This window comes from Dermochelys coriacea, chromosome 8 (genome assembly GCF_009764565.3).
Source record: "Dermochelys coriacea isolate rDerCor1 chromosome 8, rDerCor1.pri.v4, whole genome shotgun sequence".
Classification (NCBI taxonomy): Eukaryota; Metazoa; Chordata; order Testudines; family Dermochelyidae; genus Dermochelys; species Dermochelys coriacea.
Genome location: NC_050075.1, coordinates 17,280,719 through 17,289,133, shown reverse-complemented (window position 1 = coordinate 17,289,133; position 8,415 = coordinate 17,280,719).

Below are 8,415 nucleotides of genomic sequence, written 5' to 3'. Positions count from 1 at the left end.
TTAATTTTGCTGGCTAGTTGATTACTCTGATGCAGTATTACAATTGAAACATCTCTTCTGGTGACTTGAGTACTTTCTTATATGGTGGTATCTCCCAAATGTTGCTATACAAAGTGATGCCCGAAGACCTGCAGGACATATTCAAATACTAAAACACCAATAAGAAAAGCTGCCTAGGGCTCAATCCTGCAAGGTGTTGAGTCTTTTCATTGGTTTCCATGGGATTTAACCACCCTGGGTAAAATTTTCAAAAGTGACCTGGGCAGTAGACTAGGTGCCAGATTTTTAAGAATATTTAGATGTCTAGGGAGATTTTCAAAAGCATTTGTGTTTAGTCACATTGATTTCAATGTGACAAGTGAGACTTAGGCACCCAGGCATTTTTGAAAAATCCCACTAGCTGCATCTGCATCTTTAGGCTCCTAAATACCTTTTAAAAATCTGGCCTTGTGTATTAAGTTTCATTAGAAGTTGATGGGACTTAGCACTTTTGAAAAACTTACCCCTTAAGCAGGAGCTTAAGTACTCTGCTGTAATCCGCCCACTTGATTCAGGATTCAGAGATATCACTGCTAGAGAAACCATGCTGAGGTAACGTTACAGGCTATGGTCGTTGTTACAGCCCTGTCAGAGTCCTAGTAGCAGACAGTTATCAGTCTTCCATATTGGACCCTATCTTTGGATTCCATGTGCTGCTAATCTTCCTGGGTCTGGGAAGTGACTAATCACTATTTCTAGCTCAGGGAGGAGTCAGAAGGATGGGAGAGTGGCAAGAGTTCTAGCCCTTCCTCCTCTATTCACCTGCCAAAGTAGCTGGCCAGTCATGTGGTGGGAAATAGGATGCTTCATGAAATAACTTACTTACTCCTTCCACAAGTGTTCTGAGACAATTTCATTTCCTTGTTTGCTTCTGGGGTGGTGAGATGAGCGCTGGGCATCATTCAGGGCAGACTTAAAATTACAATGCACTCTACAATTAGTGCTAAATTTTATGACTGTGACCAGAGTTTACACTTAAATAGTGGTTTGAAATAAAATGGTTGACAATTATTCACATCTTTGAACATACAACAGGTTAAATATTTGGCTTTTCACATGTGAAGCAAACTATTTTCAAAAACTGGTAAAGTGCTTACAGGGGATCTTTGTATTGATGAGATTTATTATACGAATAAAGAGTAAGTCACTGGCAAAAGCAGATCCTCCTATTCGCGTGCAAAGCAATTGATTAATTAGATAGAAAAAATGATGGGTCCAATGGAACAAACATACAGAATTGATATGCAAATACTTTCTCAAGTATTGTATCTATTGGATTGATATGGGCATATACAGACTGAGGAAATCATTGGCATCTGTGGTACTTGAAAGTTTGCACATGTAAAACTGTGATGCTGTGCACGTTCATGAAACAAGCTTCATATGCACACATGATTATTCAAAGCTCCCCAGCATGTTCATTTTTCTACTTCTGCCTCTTAAGCTAAAATCCTACAAACATTTGAGTACAGCAGTCCCAAAAGAGGATACTTGCATGCTAAAGTTATTTATGTATACAAATATTTGCAAGGTCAGGGCCTTAAGACCCAGTCCTGAAAACATGCTTAACTTTATTCATGTGCATAAGTCCATTCAGCGTCTCGACAATCATGTGTAAAGTTACTCAGATGTAAGCATCTACAGGATCAAGGGTCTAGACTGTAAGCTTTGGGGCACTGAATGCCTTTTACTTCATGTTTTGTAGAACACTGAGCACATTCTGGGTGCCTGAATAATAATCCATATGAAGTTTTCTTGAAGAGTCTTATTAAACCAAGGGTTTGTAGATACAAAGATTTCAAAACTCGCTCTAGTTAAAAATAAAAAAATACATTTCCAGTGAGGTTTTAGATTCACCATTGACTGTTGAAGCTTTAAGATCAAAGCCCATTAAAAAAAGACAATTAAATATTTCCATTACTGAAGGGAAATGATTAATTTGTGATATGGGAAAAATAGTTATTTCAAAGCCCTTGGAAATAGGTTTACAGCCTTTCTGCTGCACTGTAATGGGACTCTACTTAATTTTTTCTTTTGCTGCTAGGAAACTAGAAATAACCAAAAGCTCTAGAACTTGAAGGCTTTTTTCCTGTTTTCTCCACTGACCTCACGCAATGAGCAGAGTTAATCAATCCTATTATCTTTTATCTTTTGGGGTGTGTGATCAGGGATCTCCCACCTAGTGGCTACAGTCTGCAGGGCAGGAATCCTATCTAGTGGCTATGGTGCAGTGGTAGAAGAACCCAGGGCCTCCCATTCCACTGGGTTCTAACCCAGGGCCTTGGAAGCTGATTTGGCAGCTCACCCATATGCATCTGGTGTCAGCCTCAAGCCAGCTTCCCTGGCTCACTTCCTACCTCTGTCTGCAATCCGAGCCAGTCACTGTCCCTCCCTGGGGAATATCACCTTCTGGGCTTCCAACCCTAGTCTCAGTTGCTGGGTGCTGTGGCTCCTTTGATCAGTGTGGGCTCTGCTCCACTCCTCCTCCCTGGCTTGCCAGTTTATGACTTTATGACTTGCCCGGCAGCTGACAGGCTTTTAAACCCTGCCTCCAACCCAAGCATGCTCTGTAAGGGCAGAAGGGCGGATCCTCCTTAGCCTAGAGCTGCTCCTCAACCCACTCCTGTCCAGCAAGGGGTTTATACACGTTGTCACAGGGTGAATTGCTGGTCATCTGGAGTTAAGGGGCATGACATGTTAATGTATGTTTTTAGCATAATTCAATTCTCTCAACCTCTCTAACCATTAATGATGTAAGTCCTAAAGCATTGCAGGTTGCTAGTGTTGTGCAGCAGTGAACGTTTTAGGAGAAGGTCATGCTTTTATTGTCTGCCTGGTACATATTGGTAGTTGGATTTATAGTTGTATGTTAAGATCTAGCATAAGTAGTTGCAACTAGTTTCCAGATATCACAATGATTACAAAAGACAGATAGAAAAGAAAGCAAGAGTGACTGTTTCTGTAGACCTGCATTTGTTTAAATTAGGCCTGAATTTGGCCCACTCTCTTGAATAATGTTGGACAAGAAAGTTTCATGTTCTCTATAGGATTGGATTTAAAATTGCAACTGAGAATAATTCATACTGGGGGTAGGAAAATAAATGAACCTTTATCTTACTGAAATTGGCTTATGATATTCTTTAATGTATTCATTCAAATGTATTCACTGGCTATAGTCTACAGATTCTTGCTCTGATTCACAATCCAGTCCATCCCATGTATTTTATTAGAAATTTGTGCTGTATTGGTTAGGTTGAACTGAACACATCACATGGTAGTGTTTCTGTTCTATGATTGGATGGGTGTCTTAGACTCAGTAGGTGGTATGAAAGGTGGTGTTCAACAATCACTTTCACAAACAGTCTCTAATATTAGCTTAATGTGCAGTTTTCTTAGGTGTTTCTGCCAACAAATAGTATTCCTCACAATACTAATAGAAAATTAATATGAAAGAGACACAAACAGCTGAAGAAAACTAATCTCTTTTTAAACACTATTTTTGTCACTAACATATCAACAGAAAATATAATCACTTAAATTATAGATCGTCACAGTTCCAGTGATAACGGCACCTCTAGCAAGCTTCAAACCAAAGTGAGGTATCGTCCAGTCATCACCTTTCTCAGGGTAGGATCTGGCAATCCACTCCTTACAGAGAAGGCCATAAGCTGCAGACTCTTCCTACTCATTGTAATGATATTAGCTGGTCTGACTCTAGTTAAGCACCTACTGTCCTGTTCTCTCAGGAGCAATGACAGGATTATTTGATACCGTGCCACATGGGGAATTATTAGTTAAATTGGAGAAGATGGGGATCAATATGAACATCGAAAGGTGGATAAGGAATTGGTTAAAGGGGAGACTGCAACAGGTCCTACCGAAAGGCGAACTGTCAGGTTGGAGGGAGGTTACCAGTGGAGTTCCTCAGGGATCGGTTTTGGGACCAATCTTATTTCATCTTTTTATTACTGACCTTGGCACAAAAAGTGGGAGTGTGCTAATAAAGTTTGCAGATGATACAAAGCTGGGAGGTATTGCCAATTCGGAGAAGGATCGGGATATTATACAGGAGGATCTGGATGACCTTGTAAACTGGAGTAATAGTAATAGGATGAAATTTAATAGTGAGAAGTGTAAGGTTATGCATTTAGGGATTAATAACAAGAATTTTAGTTATAAGTTGGGGACGCATCAATTAGAAGTAACGGAAGAGGAGAAGGACCTTGGAGTATTGGTTGATCATAGGATGACTATGAGCTGCCAATGTGATATGGCTGTGAAAAAAGCTAATGCGGTTTTGGGATGCATCAGGAGAGGCATTTCCAGTAGGGATAAGGAGGTTTTAGTACTGTTATACAAGGCACTGGTGAGACCTCACCTAGAATACTGTGTGCAGTTCTGGTGTCCCATGTTTAAAAAGGATGAATTCAAACTGGAGCAGGTACAGAGAAGGGCTACTAGGATGATGCGAGGAATGGAAAACTTGTCTTATGAAAGGAGACTTAAGGAGCTTGGCTTGTTTAGCCTAACTAAAAGAAGGTTGAGGGGAGATATGATTGCTCTCTATAAATATATCAGAGGGATAAATATAGGAGTGGGAGAGGAATTATTTAAGCTCAGCACCAATGTGGACACAAGAACAAATGGGTATAAACTGGCCACCAGGAAGTTTAGACTTGAAATCAGACGAAGGTTTTTAACCATCAGAGGAGTGAAGTTTTGGAATAACCTTCCCAGGGAAGCAGTGGGGGCAAAAGATCTATCTGGTTTTAAGATTCTACTCGATAAGTTTATGGAGGAGATGGTGTGATGGGATAATGGGATTTTGGTAAGTAATTGATCTTTAAATATTCAGGGTAAATAGGCCAAATCCCCTGAGATGGGATATTAGATGGATGGGATCTGAGTTACTATAGAAAATTCTTTCCTGGGTATCTGGCTGGTGAATCTTGCCCATATGCTCAGGGTTTAGTTGATTGCCATATTTGGGGTCGGGAAGGAATTTTCCTCCAGGGCAGATTGGAGAGGCCCTGGAGGTTTTTCGCCTTCCTCTGTAACACGGGGCATGGTTGACTTGAGGGAGGCTTCTCTGCTCCTTGAAGTCTTTGAACCATGATTTAAGGACTTCAATAGCTCAGACATGGGTGAGGTTTTTCATAGGAGTGGGTGGGTGAGATTCTGTGGCCTGCGCTGTGCAGGAGGTCGGACTAGATGATCAGAATGGTCCCTTCTGACCTTAGTATCTATGAATCTATGAATCTATGATTAACTAGTGATGGGGTTGCCAGGTGTCCAGTCTTCAACCAGAACACCCAGTTGAAAAGAACCCTGGTGACTCTGGCCAGCACCACTGACTGCACTGCTAAAAGTCCAGTTGGCACGGGGCTGGGAGGCTTCCTACCTGTCTCCGGGTGGCTCCCTGCAAGCATGACATGTCCCATGGCTCCTAGGCAGAGGAATGTCTACAGGGGCTCCATGCGCTGCCCCGGCCTCACACCGGCTCCACAGCTTTCATTGGCTGGGAACCATGTCCAATGGGGCTATGGGGGCAGTACTTGCAGGCAGAGGCAGTGCACAGAGCCCCGTGGCCGCACCTCTACCTAGGAGCGGAGGGCCATGTCACCACTTGCAGGGAGCCACCCAAGGTAAGTGCCACCCAGAGCCTGCACCTCAAACTCCCTCCCATGCCGCAACCCCCTGCCCCAGCCCTGAGTCCCCTCCTGCACCCAAACTCCCTCCTGGAGCCTGCACCCCAAACTTCCTCCTCCCAAATCCCTCAGTCCCAGCTCAGAGTCCCCTCCTGTACCCCTAAGTCCTCATCCCCAGCCCCACCGCAGACCCCACACTCCCAGCCAGAGCCCTCACCTCCTGCAATCCAGCCTCCTGCCCCAGCCTGGATCCTCCTTCTGCATGTGAACCCCTCATTTCTTGCCACACACCATAGCCCTCATCCCAGAGCCCCCTCCCACACTCCAAATGGCTTGGCCCCACCCTACAGCCCTCAGGTCCCACCCTGCACACCAAACCCCTCATCCACGGCCCTATCCCCAGCCAAAGCCCTCACCCCTCCAGCACCCCAATCCTCTGCCCCAGCCAGGTGAAAATGACTGAGTGTGGATGAGGGAGAGCGAGAGAGCAACAGAGGGAGGGGTTGTGGTGGGGATGGGCCTCAGAGAAGGGGTGGGGCGAGGGCGGGGCCAGGGTGTTTGGTTTCGTGCAATTAGAAAGTTGGCAACCCTAACTAGTAACCAGCCACGTTTCATAAAGCAAAATGCTACTTATTCAGAACAAAATCATTACAGATGACAACATCATAAAATCAATAAGCAGCTTATTTGCAGGTATAGATTACAAAGCAGTCATCCATCTTCCACATGGGACCCCTGGTAGGATACAAATACCTTTAGGCCCTTCCTGCAGGCCCTGCCTCTCATAGTACTACTTTCATGTCAGCTCTTGAGTGAGGGCAAGTGACCCTTCACCTAAGTCTGGGCTGTAACTTTTACAGTTGGCAGTTTTGTTTGCCAGACCTCTTGAAGCCAGGCGAATCATTCTATGCTATTTTCCCGCAACTTGGGGTGAAACGTCCACACGCTTATCTTCGTTACGGATTTGTATTATTTTTCCCTCTTCTCCTCTTCCCCCCCATGCCATCGCTCATACAGAGGAAACATCTTTTAGCTTTCCCATTGAACTGGGAATAGAATCACTATCCAGCTCATAAAGATACAATTGTTTTTGACTATTCCATGTGTCCAAAGAATTGCGTTTGTCACACAGATGTTTATCCTTAACTTGAATTCACTTTTCCACATAAGTATAATAAATCGTATCCATAACTGTAAAACAATTTCCATATGGTGCTTACTAATACTACCTCATTTGACCTTCAATGAACCAAAAGGATTTCAGGCCTCTTTAAAAAAAAAAATAATAATTAGGAGGTCTAGAATATTAATAGAAAAGCTTAAACATTGGAAAAGGGGGTAGGGAGGGTCAGCTGAATTTTGAGTAGGTAAATGTCTGTTTCTTTCAAGGGCTTTTCTGACCAAGTTAATAATCTTGACAGTTTACCTATATAAAATTGTGCCAACTTAATTTCCTAAATTAACAGAAGAGGACTGGAGGTGGACACTCCTTGAGAACCTGTTTCAGTCTTCAGTTTAGAGGGTGGAATCCATGAAGAGACTTAAGGGGTGCAACACTACCATCACAGCACCTAACTTTTACGTGCCCAGAATATCACAAGAACAACACTACAGTCCACAAAGCTGTGTAAGGCTCCCTATACAGTGAATGGATACAGAACGGCACCTTAGCATGTGATCCACAAAAGCCTGAGCGCCTTACCTAAACTAGTCAATGAGAGATGCTGATGTGCTAAGTCTTGCCCCTTTCTCAGTGATAGGCACCTAGCTCTGCTATGATCCACCACACAGGAACCCCTCTACATAGGTGCTTAAGCTGGAAGATTCATGCGGGAATGAGTTAGACACCTGCCTCACTCCACACAAGAGGAGGAGGAGCAGGCACTCACTTTCACTCTATCACTTTAAGCCCTGTGGTTAGGGCACTCACCTAGGCTGTGAGAGATACAGGTTCAATTCCTCCCTCCCTGGTAGAGGCAGAGAAAGGATTTGAACTGGGGTCTCCCACCTCTCAGGAAAGAGTGCTCTAACATTAAAGCTGTGCCATTACTTTGCCTGCCTCTACAACCATGTGCTTCCTCTCTGTATATTCTTCCTTAAAACATTTCCTTTGACAAGTCTTACTTTACCATAAGAAGCATTCTTTCTCTCTCTCTTTAAACAACACTCTGTACCCCTCTACAATATACCAGCCTGTATCTTTTGTCTGTGTATTAAGCCCACTGAGGGCAAAACCATTGTCTTCTGTGTTCAGTAATATGCCAGGTTTCAGAGTAGCAGCCGTGTTAGTCTGTATTCGCAAAAAGAAAAGGAGTACTTGTGGCACCTTAGAGACTAACAAATTTATTAGAGCATAAGCTTTCGTGAGCTACAGCTCACAATGTTAAGGCTATGCCATGGCAAACTGTCAGAATGCTGGCCGATACCATGGTCTAAGTTTATTAGAAATAGACAGGAGTACATTTTGTACATGTGCAGTCTGTTGATTGAGTAATCTTCCAACTAAACACACTTACCTGAATTTTCATAGTCACTTAGAAGGCAGTCAAATTTCCTGAGCTCAACTAGTCAACTGAGGCAGTGGCTTGGTATATATTCAAAAGAGAAATGGTCAGACAGGAAAGGATTTTAGAAATTGAGAAGTAGTTGGTTGCAAGATCTGAGGAAAAGGAATTGGTATACTTTGGAAGGATAGAAGAATGGGGGATGGCTCTGTATGTATAGTGGG